The sequence below is a fragment of the Heterocephalus glaber genome, unplaced genomic scaffold, assembly GCF_053883595.1.
Source record: "Heterocephalus glaber isolate CG9 unplaced genomic scaffold, H.glaber_assembly_v1.0 deba00001481, whole genome shotgun sequence".
NCBI classification, from domain to species: domain Eukaryota; kingdom Metazoa; phylum Chordata; class Mammalia; order Rodentia; family Bathyergidae; genus Heterocephalus; species Heterocephalus glaber.
The window spans coordinates 6523070-6544244 of NW_028258317.1; the positions used below are offsets into that span (position 1 = coordinate 6523070).

Genomic DNA, 21175 nt, shown 5'->3' on the forward strand with positions numbered 1-21175 from the left:
AAAGTTTCTCATAAATGAGACAGTAAGAGTTCATCAGAGTATTTCCTTTTATCTCTTTCACTTCATAAAAATTAAAGACAAAGAGAAATAACTATTTGCTTTGGACTCCTTTATTAGATTCAGAGTTCCTAGATACATTTACGAGAAATACAGGAATTTTAAGGTTCATGAGTTGAAGACGTAAGTCATGAATGTAGCATTATCAAAAGGCATAATCATGTGCAAAGATTGTGGGCCAGAGGAAGGATTAGCCTTCTTAAAGTTAATACCCATAAGGTCTATAAACTGCTAAACATCAAGGTTGTTAATATAGGTTGTTTTATTATTGAACCTGTTGCTGTTTTGACTTCCACCAACTCTATCCTTACATCCATAACCAATTTAGTAATAGCTATAATTCTTGAACATTTGTTTTGTTCTGGACATTGGGCTAGTATCTCGTATACTTTATCTCACTCAATCCTTATACCATTACCCAATGAAGCATCAGCCTTAAAGAGAAGGGATGGGAGGTGAAAAGATGCTAACCCCTTATCCCAACAGCACCATTTTCTGAGTATTAAGGTTGGCAAGTGAGCTCAGCTGTCTAAGTCTAAACTTCATGCCTGAGCATTATTTAAAGCTCCTTCCTGTTTTCTAACACATCTTAAAACTTCCCTTTTCTATGGGGGGAAGAAAGAGTAGACCTAGCTATAAAATATGTATGGCACATCTTGTTTAATTTTGCATGTGACTTCTATTTAGTGCATTAATGAGGTTTTAGCGACATTGTCATCCAACACTTTACCTTTATTGTTCAGGGACTGCCTTTATGACTTTTATACTAGTTTTACTATTCATACTATAGCTTGGGTTTGAGTATACTATTATCAACCACCTGGTCTTTTAATTACTTGTCCCAGTAAACTTATAGTTTGTGAAGCATTTGCTTCTCAGATTAAGACACTGTTAGAACCTAAAGTAGTAGCTGTTGGGTATCTGTGAATTTTTTTTTTTTACTTGAAGTAGATTGATTGTCTAGAATAGGCATCCTCATCTATATTTTTCCAGAACCTCTCTCACTGTCATGTGCACTACAAGTTGCAATTCGGAAGCTTTACTGTATTGAAACCTTGTCAGTTCATAGTTCTTGAAGACTGATGTTCTTTCCCAAACACTGGTTACTGCAGCAGCATTTTTAATGTGTAAAAGGAGGAAAAAGGCCCCTAAGGCCAAAGGTATTTTATTAAAAAATCATTGTACAAATCCTTGTGTTAAATTAAAATTAAGCTTTGCTGTAATACTGTTTTCTCTTCAAAATGTGATGGCACAGGAAAGGTGTTAAATGAAGGAGTAGTATTACAGGGGAGCATTTTAAATTGCAGAGGTTAAAAAGTTATAATATTTATAATTTTGATGTTTTATTTCTATAGGGAAGATTTTTCTCCCCTAAAACTGTTTCTTGAATGGCAAAATGATTTCCATTATTAAAAGTTGAAGTTGTTAGTTGAAAAAAAAAACAACTTCCCTTTTCTATTTGGCTTATGTATTCCTTATTGTAATAAATTACTTTCATAAATATTGCTTTCTTGAACAAAACCAAGAATTGTGATTCTAATAGCATTATCAATTACCATGGAGGATCTTATTTCATGCCCATCCCTGGGCACCAACACAGTTAAATTCAGGTCTGGTGAGCCCTGCACTCCCAACTCCTTTTCACTGTCATCACGATAATTTCAGAAAATCAGGAAATAATAAGAAGCACAAAACAAAACAAAACAACACTGGACAGCCGACTGTGGTGGCACTTGCCTATAATTCCAGCACTTGGGAGGCTGAGGCAGGAGGATCACTGTGAGTTTGAGGCCAGCCCTGGGCTACATAGTAAGTTCAAGGACAGCCTAAACTATGTAGTGAGATCCTATATTAAAAAAGTTTGACAGAGAGCCAAAAATTCTGGAATTCCTTAATTGAAAAATTGAAATAACAGGTACTCTTTGTTTCTTTCATAGAGTAATTGGGAGGATTGAGTTAGATAATGCATAGGCTGATGCTTTGGAAACTGGTCAATTTCTACAAAACACTACTGTGAGCTATGCCAACATTTAGTAGGTGATCTTGGCAAGTCAACAATTCCGAAGTTCAGTTTCATTACTTGAAAAGGAAATTTTAGTTCCTCCCACTCAAGGTTATTATGAACATTGAGAACCACTTGGTCCACAATAGAGGGTAGTTGAGTCTGTATTTCACTGATACTGGTTGAAAATTTGTTTTCAAGGCCACCTTCTTTCCAAATTTCTCCAGTGCCTTTATGCCTCCTCCTGTTCCTTGTTCTCCTCTGTTGGCAATTTCTTCCACCCTTGTCCTTGTGTCAAGTCTGAACAGTTAGCTCTTTGGCCTGCCTCCGTTGGCATCCACTTCCCCAGGGAGTTTATGGGCACACAGTCCCCAGATGGCACTCTCTCTGGAATACCACCACACCTCCAGCTGGTGCGACAAATCCTCAATCTCTTCCCTTTCTCTTCTCTGAAGTCCTCTAGCTTACACTGGGGTTCTTATTAAAATGCAACTTCTGCATCAACGGGACTAGATTTGGGCCTCATTCTGCATTTCTCACCAGCTTCCAGTGGATTACCATGCCCCTGGCTTCAGGACCACACTCTGAGAAGGGAAATCTAGCCTATGTGCTACCCCAGCAATCACCTAATCACCACCATATTGATCCTGTGGTCTTCCTAGAAGTTTTCCTTTTCAAAGGGCGTTTACAGTTTGTTTGTTTGTTTGTTTGTTTTGCAGTATTGGGATTGAACCTAAGGCCTTGGCACTGAGCTACATCCTCACCCACACTTTTTTTCTCTTTGAGACAAGGTCTCGCTAAGTCACTAAATTCCCCAGGCTGGGCTCTAACTTGTGATCCTTCTGTCTCAGCCTCCCAGAGTGCTGGGATTTTAGGCATTTATAGGTTTTTCACCTCTTGCCCCTGTGTGTATAGCCTAATTCTACCCTTTTATCCATGGTAATAGAGCCCCTTCCCCCTTTAGGTGTCTGCATCACCACTGGAATAAAGACACAATATTCTGTCTCCCTTCTAGCTAGCTATGGCCATGTGAATCCATTCTAAATGTAAGCAGAAATAGTGTGTGACATTTTTAGGAAGTATCCATACAGGGAGAGCATAGGCCCTAATTCTTTTCTTTTCCTCCTTCCTGTGGATTGCAATGGAGTCATGGTGTCTGACGATCAACAGTCTTTTTAGGCTGTGAGGTAGGTGTGGCATGTAGAGCAACAGTGTGGAAGAAACCTGATGTCTTAGTCTTTCTTCTGTTGCCATAACGGAATACCCCAGACTGAGCAATTTGTAGAGAATATAGATTTATTTGGCTCATAATTCAGAAGACTGGGAGAGTAAGATAAGAGGCAGTATCTGTGCGGTCCTTCTTGCTGGTGGGGACTCTGCAGAGTCCCAAGGAGACACAGAACATTGCATGGCAAGATAGACTGACCACCTTATTCAAGTCTCTCCTCTTCTTATAAAGCCAAGGAGTAGGGCCACACCCTGATGACCTCATTTAACCTCAGTTATCCCCCAAAGTTCCACTCACAAAACCATAGGTAGATCAAATTTCTACCTTCTTAATACTTCACAAAGGAGATTAAATTGCAAAATGAGTTCTGGTGGGAGTGTTTAAACCATAGCACCTGCATATGTACCTCCAAATTTCTTTCACATGAGAGGGAAATGCACGGCTTAAGTGTTCAGGCCGCTGATATTTGGGGTTCTAGTTTCTCACAGTTTAATCCTAACTAATAGAGGCTACTTATGAAAAGATTCCTTTCTATGTCTGTGTCCGGTGGCAGTGGCTGGAGGGTTCCACCTTAGCCTCTGAGGCTTGTGAGAGTTTCAGCCTTCCCTCAGATTCTACAGGAATCATTTTCCTAGCACAGATGTTTTATCATTTTATTTCCACTAAACAGGAGCTCCAGTTTTGCAATCAGTTAGCGGGCAGTACTTATTTCCACTAAACAATTTTCTCCTGCCCAGCCTATGTCAGTGGGCTTTTAGGAACCACTTGGTGACCTAGTTTGACACACAAATAGAAGCCTCTCTGGGCCTAGGTCTGGGAGTGGCCCCAGGAATCCATATTTAACATACAGATACAGCTCGTCTTTTGCCAAATATTGAGAAATATCACTAAAAGCTTTTTTTTTTTGCTAAGTTATAAAATTATGAAATATTTTAATCCTAGAGCAAAACAAAATGAGTAGCATAACAAATATTTTACTACCACCTATCTTTGCCAAATTTCATGCAACTCTTGAGAGGTAATAAGTTATCACACACTCTGTGAATAAGCCAAAATTTACCTATTCTTCTGTTGATGAACATTTAGATATTTTCCCCCTGAAGTTTGCAATTATAAATAATGCTGGAATAAACCTTAAAATGTAGCTCCCTATATACGGGGAGGAGGGTGAATATACTTGACATAAAGTTTACCACCTTCATCACAAATTATACAAGTCACAAGTCACTATAAAATAATTCCACCTGAAAATCTTGTAAAAACCTTGAGAAACAACACATACACAAAAAGTCTGACTATCCTAATTTCTAGGAATACATGAAGTGCATTGCCCAAAGACAATCAGGAGGAAAATGGAAGAAGCAGAACTTGAAGCCAGGATCACAGAGTCTGAGTTCTTTGCTTTCTCACCAGCCTGCACTGCCTGAAGGCTAATGACTTCTGCAACATTCCCCAGCATCAACTCTTCTTCTCATTATTCTAGTCACCAACTGGCATATTCTTTCTTTTACCACACCTTATTTCATCCCTATAACTTACATTTAAAACAACTGATATAGTAGATATTGTTAGCTGTCTACACAATATCATCTATTACCCTTTTTTCATTATTACTGGAAGTTTAGTTTTGCTTGGGATGACAATGTCCAGCGGGTTGGGGGGGGGGCTCAAAGGAAAAAGGCCTCACTCCAAGGTTTCTGGGTGAAGAACTTTGTAAATAAGCTCTGCAAAGTGACTGAAAAGTCTTCTTGTCTTGGTGCCTGTGTGCTCACCTTTCTTAACATATTTCTTCTTTTTCTCTGAAAGAAGCATGGGAGGCTCAAGGTAGGAGCCTTACCCCAATCTGGAACCATAAGACTAGCACCACATATTGAATCTATTGAGACAGAAAAGACAGGTTGCATTCCTTTGCTGGGGCTGACTTAACAAATACCGCAGAATGGGGTTATGGAGACTGAAAGTCCAAGATCAATGTGTAAGTCAATTTGATTTCTTCTGAGCCCTCTCTCCTTGGCTTGCAGATTCCACACTTTTCTCTTGTGTCTTTCTCAGCGTCATCTACTCTTCTATAAGGACAAAAGTGCAGGGTGACTAGGGACCCGAATAGACTCATTTTAACTTAATTACCTCTTTAAAGGACCGATCTGCAAGTACATTCACATTCTAAAATACAAGGGGTTTAGGACTTCAGCATGAAATTGGGAAAAGAAAAAGGACAGAGTTAATTCTACAGTATAGGGAGACTTTGAGAGATGGAGTTGTGGAGCATCCATATCAACTTGAGTGCTACCTTGAGAGAATGAAGTTTGCATTTAATTAAGAATCCATGGTGAGCATCTGTTCCCTAAAGCTAAATATAATTTAACCAATACCAACAATGTCACTTACTTTTGTTTGAATAAATCTTTGAGTGGACTGGACTCTATTCCCTTAGAACAGGTTTTTAGACTGGTCAGGTCTGAATATACATGATAATAAGTGAATGTTTTGGGCTAAGTAACTAAAATTTAATGATAGAGCATGGGCAATTTGAGGCCATTCAAAATCCATATAATTGAGTGATTCTGATTCTCTGCCATAAGAGAATTTGATTTTTAACTTAATATGACTTTTAGAAAATTTTTCTAAGAATCCAAATGAGTTATCATATGTGCAACACTGATTTAAACACTGCCTTCATAAACTTAGACTTCTATGTACTTCAAATTTAAATGGCAGTATATACCTTAACATTGAAAGTAAAAATTCATATGATATTCGCTTATTTCATTGGAAATTAGGGTTCATTTCTAAGGTTGGAAATTCAAATGATATGGAAAGAGGTTTTGATAGCTCTGCTGAAATGTATTTGGAGAAACTACCATTTTGAATATTGTGCATTATTTGTTCATTGACAATTCATTTGGATTCTATCAGCATCTTCCTGATAAGTGCATACTTATTTTTATGCTTGGCTTCAGTAATGCTGAGATACCTCACAGGAGGGCTTTGCAGAAGTACTAATGAATACGATTGGCATGCATTTTGCAAATATGAAGAACTATCAAAATGCACAAAACAATAATAAGGCACCATCTAAGCCAAAACATGCTGTCCAATGCAACTTTGAAAAGACATTGATATTAATCATTATCTAGCTATATTCAATAGGTAGTCAAAGCTGAAAATCTAGATTTGTGTTTCAGAGGCACCATGAAAAAATAAGTAATTTTAATTTTTCATATTTAATTGTTACTTTTTATGGTGTTTTGGTATAATGTTACCTACAATTTAAATAATAATAATAATAATAATAATTTACTTAAGAGTTTCAGGTTAATACTTAGTAGTACAGCCATTTATATAGACTCAATTATATTCTAAACAAATGGTTAAATTGGTATTTACAGTTTATAGATGGGCTATTATTTATGAAAACATTCTTAAAATTAAGATTTATTAGTTGAAAAATTAGGGCGTTGTTATATTAGTCATCTTACCCATTGTTGGAAACAATACTTAGCACTCACAACTTAAAGGAGGACAAGTTTCATTTAGCTCATGATTTCAGGGAATTCAGAACATAGTCGGCAGGCTCCAAGGCAAAAACCTCAGGGTGGAAGGGTACAGTGGAGTAAAGTTGCTTAGTTCATGGTAGCTGGGAAGCAGAGCGGGGAGGCAGTGCCAGAGAGGAAGGGTTTATGGACCAGCATGGACCCCAAGGCCATACCTCCATGATCCATCTACATACACCCAGAAATGTGCTTCACCAATTTTCTGGTAGGTCCCAAAGAAAAATCAAATTGACACCCCACCCTAATCTCCACATCCCAATGATGACCTTCTCAACTTCACACCCAAGTACATCTCCTTAAATCATATTTAATTTCCAAATAAAGACAATAGCAAGTTAATAATTCTACCGAACAAAATATAACTGTACTGCATACAACTGGAATTACAAAAGTTATCTCCCGGAAGTCTGTCTCTCCTCAGACTTAAGGCAAGCTCTTTTTTTTTTAAAATTTTTTATTGGTACATTTTAGGTATACAATATAATGACATTCATCACTGGAAATTTGCACCCTTACATAATCTCTCTTTCTTATTTTTACCCCCTTCTCCTGCCCTCCCTTCCACCCCTCCATCTCTCCCTATTTACAAAGACTTTGTTTCCATTTTTTCATTTTCTCATCTTAATTCCATTCCCTTCTTTCCTTTCCCCTACTCCTCCCACTTCCCCTTCCCCTTTTCCCCTTTTCTTCCTATTTCACATTATCTATTATACGTTTTAGTCTTAAGGCAAACTCTTAACTATAAATGTCTGTAAAAATAAAAAACAAGTTACATAATCCCAAGGTACATTGGTGCAGGATAAATAGGCTTGAGCTTTCTCTTAGTAAAGCATCCTTACTTTCCTGGCTACAAACTTCATTCATTAATTCAACAAATATTTATATGCCAGGCATTAGAAAAGGGACTAGGAAGGTGTGGCTGGAATTAAATTGGACTTCATATGTTAAAATTTCCAGTGTTCTCTTATTAAAAAATGTGAATAACATAAAGGCCTCAGAAATAGAGGAAGCAGTCTAGAATAAGGAGAAGATGGAAATGATGCCATACTCTTTCTGATAAGGACTCTGAAATGCAAGGTGAGAATTAGAAGATGGATTTCTATGACAGTAAGTGAACTTCTGCAGTCCCTTAGCAAGGTAAGTGAAGACAAGAAGGAATACAACTGTAATGCTCAATGGGATCCAAGATTTGGGATAATTGATCAAAAAAGATAAACATCCTCCATGAACAGTGTGAGAACACACTTGTCCCATGACCACCTGGGCTAATCAAGAAAACTTTAAACTGCCCAAGAAAGATGAGGGGGAAGATGCCTAGATAAACCTGTTAAACCTGCTACCATGAAGTAGGTAGAGTATAGAGAGAAGGATAACCCTATGGGAGTTACTCAGTGAGTCATAAAAATAATTGGGAGAACTGGAAACATTACTTAAGAGCTTCAAGTGTTCATATGCCATTGGGTTGTACCTAGGTAATAAACAATGTGTCCTTGAGATTATCATAGAGAACAGAAAAAATAACAATCTTTTAAAATTAATTGAGTTGGTAGTATAGGAATCAGTCGGCTGCCAGCCTCTACCACAGAGAAGAAGGCTTCCATGATACTGAATGTAAATCACCAGGCATGGTGCCTAGCATGGTCGTTATTATTTGAAATACAAAAAATTGCTATAAAGAGCTTTTAAATTCCCAATCTTCTCTTCAACCCTACTCGTATGTCAGTAAATGGACCATACTCTATTCAGTTTTGCAAATCTAGAAACTCGCTATTTTTACCCTTTTGAAGCAAATATGAAATCTTGTTATTGTAACCTTCTGTGTATTTATGGCTCCCATCCATCTCCCTGCCTATTACTACTTTATTACGCTACCATCATTTCTGGATCTATTCCAGCTATTTACTAATCAGTCTCCCTAATTCCACTCCTACTCTTCTTTCATCTAGTCCTCATCATGCCGTCAGGGCCATTGTTTTTAAAACAAAATGCAGTTACACCACCTCAGTGTAAAACCCATCCGCTGTGTCCAGTCACTCTTGGTAAAGACAAAGATAACACCTTGACAAGAGTCTAGCGCACCCATGGGCGCTATCCTCCAACCAACACTCCAACCTCATCCCTCATCTTTCTGTCCTTTTCCTGCCATCTTTGTGTTCCTAAAATACCCCAGGCTCCTTGCCTCAAGTCTTTGCATGGGCTATGTCATTTGCCTAAGCACTTTCTACTCCCAGTTTTACCTAGTCAATTCCTACTTCCCCTTCAGAACTCAATTTACCTGTGATTTTCTTTGCAAAGCCTTTCCTGGCCATCTACACAAAGGGAATAATCCAGTTGTACACACTTTTGCTTTCATGATCACACTGTGTAACTAGATTTTCTGTGAAATTATTTCTTTACTGGATCTTTCTCCTACTTCACTATAAAAAAACATAAGGATAGGGACTATGTTCATTTTGCTCACTGCTATAGCTTTGGAGTTTGTGAAACTTGGATTCAAATATGATCAAAGTATTCACTGGATTTTGTCACATTTTAGGGGAAAATACTAATATCTATATCACACTTGTCACCAAGGATATGAAATATTATGAGACTAAGGCACTTAAAAGAATGAGTATCTAATACATAGTTAATGCTCAATAAAGATATGCTGAATAAAAGGAGGAAACGGAAAGGAAAAAGAAAAGGAGAGGAAGGAAGTGGAGTGAATGATTGCTCAGGCAAAAAGGAAACATGAAAAATTTCCATAATAGTTAAGACATCTTAATCTTGAAGGTTGTGCTTCTCTATCAGTAGCCAAATTAGAGGGACCTTCACATTTTGAAGCTGAAAAATATATGTTTACACTTGATCTTTTCTGGAGAAAATTTTTTTTTAATTCCTAAAGGAGGAATTCACTGAGCTGCCTTTCTTTAAAGGCTAAAGTGATTTTCATCTTTTGGCTGCTCTTTAGTATTGTTGGACTCATCCATTTTTTTTGGTGGGCTCTGTAGCCTTTATTAATATGGAGATGATATTTATTGGGCACCCACTGGTACAGCTAACACAAATATGAAATAACACGATCTTTTCAATTCTGCCTTTCATCCCAGAGTTGGCAACATTAAGCATGTATGAAACATAGTGATGTTTTAAGAGATTCAATGTGTATAGTTCATGTACTTGGATGTCTCTTTGCTGCAACAGGACTCTGCATGATGGACACGTACATCTTTCTCAGAAAAGTTCAATCCTGAGCGTCCATGATCAGCCTGACACTGTGGTTTCAGGTGTAGACTCTCGGGGTTACCAAGGGAAGTGAGGTCCAACTTCTGTCAGAGTGGCAGACTGTCAACGAGGAGGCATGAGAGAATGAGATGAGTGTAAACTAGAGAAGATGCCACAGGAGAAACACAGGGATGGTGCTTGATGTTTCAAAGGAGGGAAAGGATATGTTAAGTTGGAGATGGCAAAAAGGCTTCATTCATTCATCCATTGTGAGAGGTCGTCTCGGGACGTGCTGTTCTCCTCCTGATGATCACGTGACTGACTCCCAGGTCCTTGGCATGCCAGGACAAGGAAGCTCAGTTTCCTGGGATCAGCATGATGAGAATTGGAATGGAGGGGACACAGGCCCTTGAGACACTCTCTGCTGCCTGAGGAAGCAGGGAAGAGCCTATCTATAAATCATTAGCAAGGCTGCAGTGTTTTTTAAACATCTGCCTAGAGCAGGATCGGTTCCCAGCAACCATTTTAGCCTTGCAGCTGCGTCTGCTTGCTTGCTTATCTGCCTGTTGAGAACAGTATAAAATGTATTCGCTTCAAAGAATAAATGTCCTTAGTCACCTACGGCTCTGGGTCCCCTGTGTCCCTCTTTTCTTCTCATCGCACACAGTCTTCAAGTCCCCATCTCTCTTCAAGGAGACCCCCACAATCCATTTATTCATTCAGTACAAATATTTATTGGGTGACTGTTATATACTAGGCACTAAAGCAGCTATTAGGAATACGATATCAATAAGCCAATATCCCTAACCTCTAAGGCGTAATAATAAAGTAGGATGGACATATATGTAAAGTAACCATGTAACCTATTCATGAATTTATTCAACATTTTTAGGTTGTTTACCAAGTTCTAAACTCAAGAGTGAAAAGAAAAAATGTTCCTGTGGTAAAAGATCACATATCTGAGTTCAAGAGATGGAATTCCTATCCTGGTGCCAGGATAGGTAAGTTTCAAAGCTTTTGAATCATAAGGTGGAGAGTGAAGGGGCAATGAACTCTTTCTGGTGTCAGACAGCCTTCTTAAGGGAACACAATAGAGGCAGTATGAGAGGAAGAAGCAGGTTTCCAGGTAATTCTAACAAATGAATAGGAGAGTGTCAGAGGCAAGTTGTACGATGTAGCTGGAATAAGAAATAAGAGTAGAAATGCACTGGAGATAGAGCCCGAATGATGGAGAGTTTCTAAGTCCTGTAGCTAAAAGAATGGAATGTCGCAGTGCAGCAACCATTCAGAGGAACAGGTGAACAAATGAGCATAAGAGAATGTGCAGGGAATGTTTGGGAAAGTTCACAGTGGACCAAGTTTCCATGAGTGTTAAATGATGTGTAGGATCTTCTTAGGAGATAAAAGATAAAAGCATTCAATTAAGAAGAAACAGCATTCCTTAGTGAAACTGTCCCTCTTCTTGAATTTTATGGGTGAAAATTATGAAGAGAAGGAATTCCAAAAAGAAAACATCATGAGTTAAAATAGAGGCACAAGGCCATGTCCATATAGTCAGGGAGCAGCAGAAGTAGCCTTTGTTGTCTGTAAATTCCAGCTCACTCCATATTTGGCCCGTTTCTACTCACAGTACCCACTGTACAATTGAATGTAGAGGATGTATCCTCCATCTACTCCTTCCTTCTCTTCAAGGGCAGGTCTTGGGTATTCAGAGATTTTGAGATTAGGAGACCCAACTTGTTTGTAAATCCTCCAGATTAGTGATAGCTGTTACATAGCTCAAAGGTAGAAATCATCCCCAAACTCACATTTAGTATCAACCACCAGTCCCAGCTCCTCCTTCCAGACTCACCCACACCAAGGCCTTTTGCCCTGTGTGGGGCCAGAGGAGGCCAAGAGGAACATTCTTGTTTTCTTCTTCTGATCTTGGAACCAACTCAGAAAAGAGGCCAGGAGGCAGACCAATGGAGATCAAAATATCAGCTTTCCATATTGATAAAGCTGAACTGCACAGCGTGGCCTGACCTATAGCCAAATGGGCTTTCTGAAAACCCTTCTCAATCTTTGATTACCCAGCAAAACTGCTGGCTTCCCTATGCAAGGCAAAGCCTTCTTGGCAATGCTGACCACAAGACAGAAAGAATGCAGGTGACCTGTGGATAGGCTGGCCCCATAAAGAATACATAAAGAGAAAAGCCAGAGGCAAGTTTACTGGTCAGGCTAATCACCCCTCCCTTTGGGTGGGGAGAATCCTCACACGAGCGTTTCTGAGGAGTGAAAATTATTTCTCTCCTGTAGTACATGAAAAACAGGGACTGATGATTCTCACCTTTCACTTCTATCTCCTGTAGGATTTTATCTTCTAGCACCTGACTAAGCACTTAGTCATTTACTTCCTTAAGTGGGAAGTGTTTATCTCAAGTCTACAAGCTCGATGGAGAGCACCATTATGCACTGTTTTTCTTCTCTTCCCCCTCATATGACTAGGAAGGGAAAAAGGGAAGAAAAGGAATAGGAAAGGAAGGGGAGGGACAGAGGAAAGAGCACAGGTAGGCATTTTATCTGAGCAACCCTGAAAAAGTTTAGAATTGAAAACCTTTTAGTAGGAAGAGTTTAGTATTAATTATGGTTCACAAACTATGACTCACTCTGGCAGGCTTGGATGTGAAAATGTAGCCCAAAATGTGCACCTTGTTTTTCACAGATTTAAAAAAAAAATACTGTATCATATCATGAATGCTTTTATACTCAAAACACAATGGTTGGTATTGGAGATGGCTAAAGCAAACTACATTGACATTGGCCCTATATTCATGAAAATTTACCAACTCTGGAGAAAGTAGATAGAAAGGTGATTTTAAATAAGAATAAAAACAGAAGGCACTCAAATATCAATGATCTAAGTGATTCATTTTTTTCTTTTAAACTTACACATGGCTGGGTGTGGTGGTGCTTGCCTGTAATCCCAGCACTCGGGAGGCTGATGAGTCCAAAGCAGCCTGAACTACACAGGGAGACCCTGTTTTAAAAAAAAAAACCCTGATACATAAAAACATAAAATGTCACATGTTAATGAGGTACCATGTTATATTTCCATATATATATATATACGTTGCATGATGTTTAAATCAGGTTAAACATATTTGTCTCCTCAACTATTTATCATTACTTCATGGTGAAAATTTCTGAAATCCTTCCCAGCTTTTGGAAATGTACAGGATGTTACTGTTACTTATAGCCACCCTACTGTGCAAGAGCACACCAGAACTGCTTGCTCCCATCTAACTGTAACTCAGTACCCATTGGTCAATATTTCCTGAGTCATTCTATTTCAAAAGCAGACATGTTAAAAACTCACATATTTATCAACAGAACAAATATGCTAATGCCTGGTGTGTTATCACTAGAAAAATTATTTAAACTCCCAAGGAGTGATGGGGGGAGGAAGATGGAGCAACAGCTGGTGGTTACTCTTAGTGGCTTCTTGCTGACTCCAAATAGCTCCATGGATCTCCTTCTACCATGGCCAGAGTCACAGTCTTTAGCTGCTGGTTCTGGGACAAATCTCAATGACACAGCTTCCGGCCTCATCTGAAGTCATCCTGCATCTTAGTACCTAGAGTGGGAAGCCTGCTCCCCGCTATTCAATCTCAGGCAAATGGTTCTGTTGCTTGAATTCTGTTTACTCCAACCAGCCCTTCTAGAGATTGAATTCTCCTCTGGAACCATCATTCTTAAGCACAGTCCTTGCTTCTGGCTTCTTGTATTGCCTCCCTGAGCAGATGGTTCCTGACCTTGGCAGTATGGATACTCCAGTACTCTCTTGTTTCTTTCCAGATTCCCTCTTCTTCCCCAACTATAGGTGCTATTCTGGGTAAGTCTCTGGTTTCTGACCCCCTACCTTCCTTCTCTGACTTGGCCTGTTAGATGCCTCCAGATACCTAGTTCTGACACCAGGAGGCTGATTTCTTTAAACAAGGTCACTAGCCCTAACACATACCCAAATTAAGACTGTCATTAAGAGTAACCTGGGAAGAAGGTTGGACTACATGCTTAGTCCAAGGATGTTTTTCCAAAATGTTTTTCAAAAACATTTCTGACCTTCCTCTGTTGGAACTTCATGGAGTCCAAGATAGCACTGTACACACACTTGCTCAGTTGTACCCTCCATTTCGCATATGAGGACATGAAGGCTCCATGAGCTCTGGAACCCACTGAGACCAAACATCAAATTATAGGCAAAGCTGTGCCCTGCCCCCTCTCTCTCCTAACATGTGATTTTCCTCCACAGCCAGTTTACAAGCCATGAAAAAAAGTGATGTCATAAGTCTATTGCAGTGGTTGTTAATCTTTTTTGAATCACAGAATCCTTGGAGAAACTAAAAAAAGTGAAAAGTATGATCCCTGAGGAAACTACACATAGCTGCAAGACTTTCACATTCCTTCAGGATGTGAACTCCTGCCTTTGGTTAGCAAATATCTCCCTCTAAATTTCAACAGGAACAATTATGTGGCATGATTGCCTTCCTTGTCCTCCAGACCTGCATCCAAATGACTTCTGGCTGTCCTCAAATAGCAAATCCTTGGAGGAACAAAATGTTCCCATATTGAAGAGGTTCAAAAGAATGTACTGTACGTTCAAAAAGCATTTCCACAGAAAGCATTCCAAAAATATTTGAAGAAAGCCCGGGTCCCTGCACAGCACAGCTTCTGCAGATGACCACCTGGAACAGGGGAGTATTTATGTGCTAGTTGTGGCTGACTGTTGAATAATCAGCCTCTTTTCCTCTCAGGCAAAGCTCATGTGGTAGCTTTGTTCTGATAATTTCTTATCTGCTAGTGCAAACAGGCACAATCCCAAAATGCATCCAAGACACCTTCTTAGCAGATACTGCCTTTCCATATAGGTTTCTGAGACCTCTCCAGGAAGTTCTTGTTGCCAAGCTTTGTATAAATCTGAACTTCTGTTTCATCTCTACTTCCCCCAATAGACATGGGGTATAGCTCTGAAGGGCAGAGACCAGATTCCTGCATTTCATCATTTATATGCCTATTTGACATTTATGGTAACATCATCAATAAAATGGAGAACAAAAAAAAAACAGTGCACCAAGCCTCTCAAGAAAGGCAGACAAGCAAACACAGCAATGTATGACTGGTTGAGAAATACAGGGCACTATGGTTCCACCTGCAATCTTTGGGAGAAAGTTGCTCCTTAAGCTATTATCTGATGTATATTTTTCCAGGGCTCAGTGCAATGTATTTGCTCAATCTTAAAACATTTCTCTAGGCAGATATCTGTGGTTGCTGAGGGATTACCCACTGAAGGACAACTGTTCACTAATTTAAGGGTGGCTGTAGTAAGGGCTGACCCTTAGGGAAGCCAGTTAGGATTGGGTGCAGCTGGCCATCTCCTTTGGCTCCTTCTGAGACATCTGTGAAGTGATGGGAAAAGCAGCACTTAGAGCTCTTGTAGGTTTCAGTCCTGGAGCTCTATCATTGATTACATTCCCACTTTCTCACTTGGCATTGAGTTTAATTATGCCACCTCCTAGAGCAAAGGAAACTATTGAAGATCTCTGCAGACTTAAGGACATTTAACTAAACTATCAAACCATCCATCCATCCATCCTTCCAATCCATCGCCAGCATGATCCTAGCTCTGCAAGGTGACCATAAATTTAGAGCCGGCAGGGCACTGCTTAGTAGGGTCTGCCCTGAAGCCTTTTGCTGCCTCCCATGACCTGGATTTGACACGGAGGGGACAGCTTGAATTCCAGGCAGGCTGAAAGGTCTTGGCTCAAAAGCTCTGGCGGATTTCACAATACAGAAGGGAGAAACTTCCCCGGGAGAGACAGTAGTGGGGGGAGAAAAGTTGCAATTCTGCAAATTGGGGGAAAGACAAGAGTTTGGGGGGTTCTGAAAAGCAGGATGGGGCACCAAGAAAAATCCCTCATTATGGTTCGCTACCCCCAGCTTCCTACGGGCTACCACAGTCCACAAGCCACACCACCGCAAACTTGAACCTCAGGCCCTACCTACACCCGCTTTCCTGAACTGACACCCGCGCATGCGCACCGCTTGCACCGCGTTCAAGCTCTGAACATCAGCAGGCCCGATCCGAAGGTTATAGGAAACACCGCTCCCTTTATGGCCAGGAGTGCTGGGTGCTCGATCCGTAGCAGCTTTGGAGTCCGCAGGCTGCTGAGCAGCAATCGAAGTCTGGAGGAACCCACTCCAGAAGCGCTGGGCCCAGGAACTACAACTCCCGAGAGGCCCATGCCCGCCGACTCCGGGTGGGCGGCCCGATTCCCGGGTGGCTTAAAGCGGCTACCTAAGGGCTGCGCGTTCTGCGCTCGGGTTGGAGCCGACGCCCAGGACCAGCACTGGGCCTGCTGCACCCGAGCTAGCGGACAGCCCCATCCAAAAAATACCCAAGCGGGTTTAGAGGCCTCTTTTCCTCTCAGCAGCTCGTTTCCCAGGCTTCACCAATTCTGCGTTGTGGATTAAGCAAAGTGAGAACCTGAAAATCGCCTGTAAACTTTTGTAAAATAATGATTTCCCCTACCATATCAAGCCTACTTTAATTTTTGCCTTGTTCGAGGATGTGAGTGGGTGATGTTGATTGTCACTTATTTTTCTCTAGACTCAACACAATACACGAAGGGAAGTCTTTAAAGAAATCTTGCAGTGAATCGTCCTGAAAAAGTGAAAGTGTGATTTGATAAATTTTGTGCTTTAATTTTCTAATTTTCAAATTTTGTAATGAAATATTGAAATGCATCACACTTGAAATCCCATTTTAAAGGGCAGATTTTAAAATCTGTTCCAAATTGTAACATGATCTTTGAACAGGATGTGTCTTACCTTCTAGAATACTGCCATTGGTCCTTAAGGAGTATAGTGGATCTCTGGACCAGGCTAGTTAATGTGATAAGAACTGATTTCAGATGCTACTGGCTTGACACACTAAAATGTTAGAACTTCTCAACTCTTCCTACTCCAGCTCCTAAGCCTGATATCACACAACAACTGATAAGGAACCTCCACATGCTAACAATGAACTTCTCTTGCCCCCTTCCCCTTCTCCTCCTGTCCTTCTTCTTCCTCTTTCTCTTTTCTTTAAAATAAATTTTAAGAGCCTCAAGAGGAATCATTTCAGAATAAGAAATAGTTTTAAAGTTGTTTTTTTCCTTTGTTAGTGGACTTGTTTCAGTCTGCTGAGTTTTATGGCTATGTGTGCATTCATTCTGTTTATTGTGGATAATATGAAATTGTTCAACTGTCAAAATTTATTAAGATGTATATTTTATTTGTTCTTGGTATGAAGGAGCTCAGCAATAAGCATGGTGGAAAATAGAAATAACGGTTGATGTATAGTGATTTTAGAGATGACTGGAGCTGCTAATGTGCTCTGAACAAACCCTCCATACATTCTGAAACATTAAATAGGGAAAGCAGTATCATGATATTTAGTGATACTTGGAGTTTCCAAAATTCTCAAATGTTCTCTTCATAGACATGAACAGAAAAAGTTTTCTGGCTGTCAATTTTTCTATTAATCATTCAGTTTATCAAGTCCTAGCTCGCACAGCAAGACAAAAAAAGCATAAGAAAAAAGAATGTTATTGTGTACAAGAAATGTCAAGAAAACTTATGATCAGTAACACTTTTAAGAGAGGAGAGCTGGAGAGAAGTGCAAAATGCAACAATCAACAATTTCTATCACCAGCGGCAAAGGAAAAACATTAATTTGACAAAAGATACCACTTACAGTAGTATCAAAAAAGTCAGGAACCTAGAATCTAAAAGACATAAAATTTTTATAGAGAAAAGTATGAAACTTAACTAAAAATCATTGAGAAAACATTTAAATTGATGACTGCATAACATTAATGGATGAAAAGTCGTTGCTTTGTAAAGTTATAAATCCTCTCAGATCTATGCATTTGATAGCTGGGCATGGTGGTGCACACCTATAATCCCAGCACTCTGGGAGGCTGGGGCAAGGAGATGGCGAGTTTGAGCCCTGCCTGGGAAACTTAGCAACATATCGAGAGCCTGAGACCCTGTTTAAAAATAGTAAGCAAGTAACTAAAGGCCCCGGGAATGTAGCTCAGTTCAAAAGCCCTAGGTTCAATTCCTATTACTGTGAAAAAACCAAAAACCAAACCAAACAAACAACTATATATTTCCTACAACCTGAACCAAATTGTCAGTTGTGTGTGGGTGGGTGGGTGGGGTAATGTCTTGACAAGCTTATTTAAAAATTTATGTGGAAGAGCAATGGCTCTGTAATAACATACTTTCAAAAGAATAATGTGGATCCCCTCTGAGATATCAAAGGTTTTCCCTTTAGACATCAAGATAGTATATATCAACACTGTAGTAAGAAGACACTGTGGGATTATGGCTAGAATAGGCAAATAAAGACTAGAATTTAGGAGAACTCGCTACGTGACAGATCTTTGGGAGAAAATTGACTGTTTAGCGGTGCTTAGAATAATTAAATACATGAAAAACCCCCACACAAACATGAATAAATTAATAAATTCTATTTGAATTAGAGACTTACATGTGAAAAGCAAATCTCTAAAAGCTATTGTCTTTAGGAAGTTGGTAGGGAGAAGGATTTCTTAAATAATCTACATAAAGTTCAAACTGTGAAGGAAAAGATAGATGAGAGTGACTATATTTAAAACAAGCACTCAGCAAAACTTCCTTGTGTTAGAAAACTAAAAACGAGAGTGAAAAGGCAAAGCATGGTTTGGGCAGGCACTGAGAACTCAAAGAGACAATGGGTTAGTATGCAGAATGCTGGACTACTGCAAATCAATAAAAAAACGTGAATGGTGCAAAATAATAATCCAATATAGATCGAAACAGATACGACTTGGCAATTTCCAGAGAGAAGGGAATTATATGGCTAAGAGTGGCAAGAAGATGCTCAATCTCACTGATATCAGAGAAATGCTAGTTAAAACAACAAAAAATCATTGTTTCACATTTGTCTGATTGGAAAAAATTTTAAAATCCAATAATACAGAGATTGTCAAAGATGTTGAGCAACAGAAACACTGATACTGTTGATGTTTGTGTGAATCAGCTCAGTTTGGCAATACCATGAAAGTCTAGATTATGGAACAAATCCACTCTGGGCATATATGTTCCAGAAATGCTCTTGTACCTATGTATAAAGGGACACAATAAGACATATTCATAAATGATGAGAGTCCAAGTAGGAAATAATGAAAATGTCCTTCGACAGAAGAATGGGTGACTAATTCACTCAGTGGAATGCTAGACTGCAGTGAAAATGAATGAATAAGAACTACATTATCAACATGTATAAATCTCAGAAACAATTTGTGCAAAAATAGCAAGTTACACATTGATGTATGCAGCACCAGTATGATACCACTTACATAAAGTTTGAAATATATAAAATAATGCTAGTCATTCATCACAGATACTTTCATCTATAGAGAAAGTATAAACAATGGGATTAATAAACATTCAAGGAGAAGAAAGGAAAAATATTAGGAGAAATTTCAAATGTGTTTGCAATGTTTTATTTCTTGATTTCTTGAGATTAACTGTTAAAAAGGGAAGAAAAGAAAAGGACTGTGCTGTTTGGGGAACTGAAGCTGTATAATCCAAGGAGCCATCACCCTCTACAAAATCTCCTTGGCATGGCGGAGTAAGGCATGTAGAATCTTGCTGCCTGCTATCTGCCCTGTTTTCTGTTTCCACAACCTGGCAACCAAGTAGGACTAGTGCAGATAACGTGGTGAGCTGGCACCAGGGAGCCTAAATCTTGCCAAGATCCTTGCTCTAGGAGCACAGCAGATACAGGCTAAGTGTATGGCTGTCTACTACTTATCTGTAGTGGATGCTGATAGAAGATGCAATTTTAAGCTCTTGAGTACTTTCCCTTCCCTTCAAAATGAACAGATCATTCTGTTGGAGTTCCAGACAGTGGTGAGTTGGCGGTTTATACAAGTTCTTGACAGTCTTTTTTCCCTCCTAGAACCAGTTTTCAGTTTTTAAAAATGTGCATTATTTTTAATTAATTTAAGGATTGGGACTGTAAGAAGTCCACCTGCAGAGAGCATATTTTGCTTTATTAAGTATACTTCAGTGTGAAGATCTAATCCTGCTGAAGTTTTAATCTTTGCTTTCTTATTATTTGGTAGCACACTGACATTGTTATAGTTGGCTATTGGAAAATGAATCTGATTTTTGTCTTCATAACACACAGAGGACTTGGTAACTTGTTTTCATCCCAACTTTATACCTTGAATCACAGGTCCTCCTGGATTCTCAAGTGATGTGTATAGCCTTGAAATGCGTTTTCATTTATCAGGAAGCAAAGTTAGTTAATCAGGCTCCCACATTTGCTCAGTAGTCTATTAAGCCTCTCATAAATAGGGTTTTAAAAGATATCATCCTTGGCCAATACAGCCTATAGTATTTGTTGTATACAATTGGCTTTCTACCTTCTCAGCTGGTGTAAACATGCTGTTTTTTATGAGGCAAAGTTAGATACAGTCTGTTTCAATTGAGTTGTGCCATGAGAAAGGAAAATTGTTCTTCATGTTTAGGTCACAGTGTAGAGCTCCAGCATACAAAGTTATCATGGCACTACCACCTGAGAATAACACCCACCTACACACACACTTGAATTCATTTTATAGGGCTTATTCCCATAAGAAGTAAAGCCAAAAAACATTCACCTGTATAAACATGATAAAATTCTATTATGCCATTGTAATAAATAGCAGCAACTTAGAAAAAATGCCTTGATTAACAGACCTATGCCCAACACAGTTTAGCATAAAGGGTTCCATTTCTGCAAAAAAGGGAAAAAGAATGAAAAGAGTGATGGTTATCAATTTAAAGAGCAGGATGCTTATTTCTTGACCAGTATGTTTCTAAGGCAGGGGTTTCAGACTGCAATCAGGTAGGGAAAATGTTGTAATTACTTTTCTCAAAATACCCAACACCTCAAGTTAAAGGAGGTTTACTTAGGCTCACAGTTTGTAGAGGTTTCAGTCCATAATCAGCTGGCTCTAAGGCAGGGTGGTATGGCAGACAGGCATTGCAGGGGAGATAAAGTTCATAGCA

The 21175-nt window shown here is 39.3% G+C and overlaps 1 protein-coding gene across 2 annotated transcripts in view; it reads right to left on the bottom strand.

Moving 5' to 3' along the window:
* The window catches only part of Slc44a1 (solute carrier family 44 member 1), a 487317-nt gene that overhangs the window by 440174 nt on the left and 25968 nt on the right, over nucleotides 1-21175 (bottom strand). Inside the window, exons 1-2 of one of the 2 annotated variants that reach the window (XM_087184209.1) lie at nucleotides 16127-16288; nucleotides 12980-13067 (exon numbers count right to left, since the gene is read on the bottom strand). The exons of the other annotated variant lie outside the window; for it this stretch is intronic. The gene's annotated coding sequence lies outside the window, so the exon portion shown is untranslated. Of the gene's footprint in view, nucleotides 1-12979; nucleotides 13068-16126; nucleotides 16289-21175 lie in introns of those variants that run through there. 2 annotated transcript variants of the gene reach the window in all.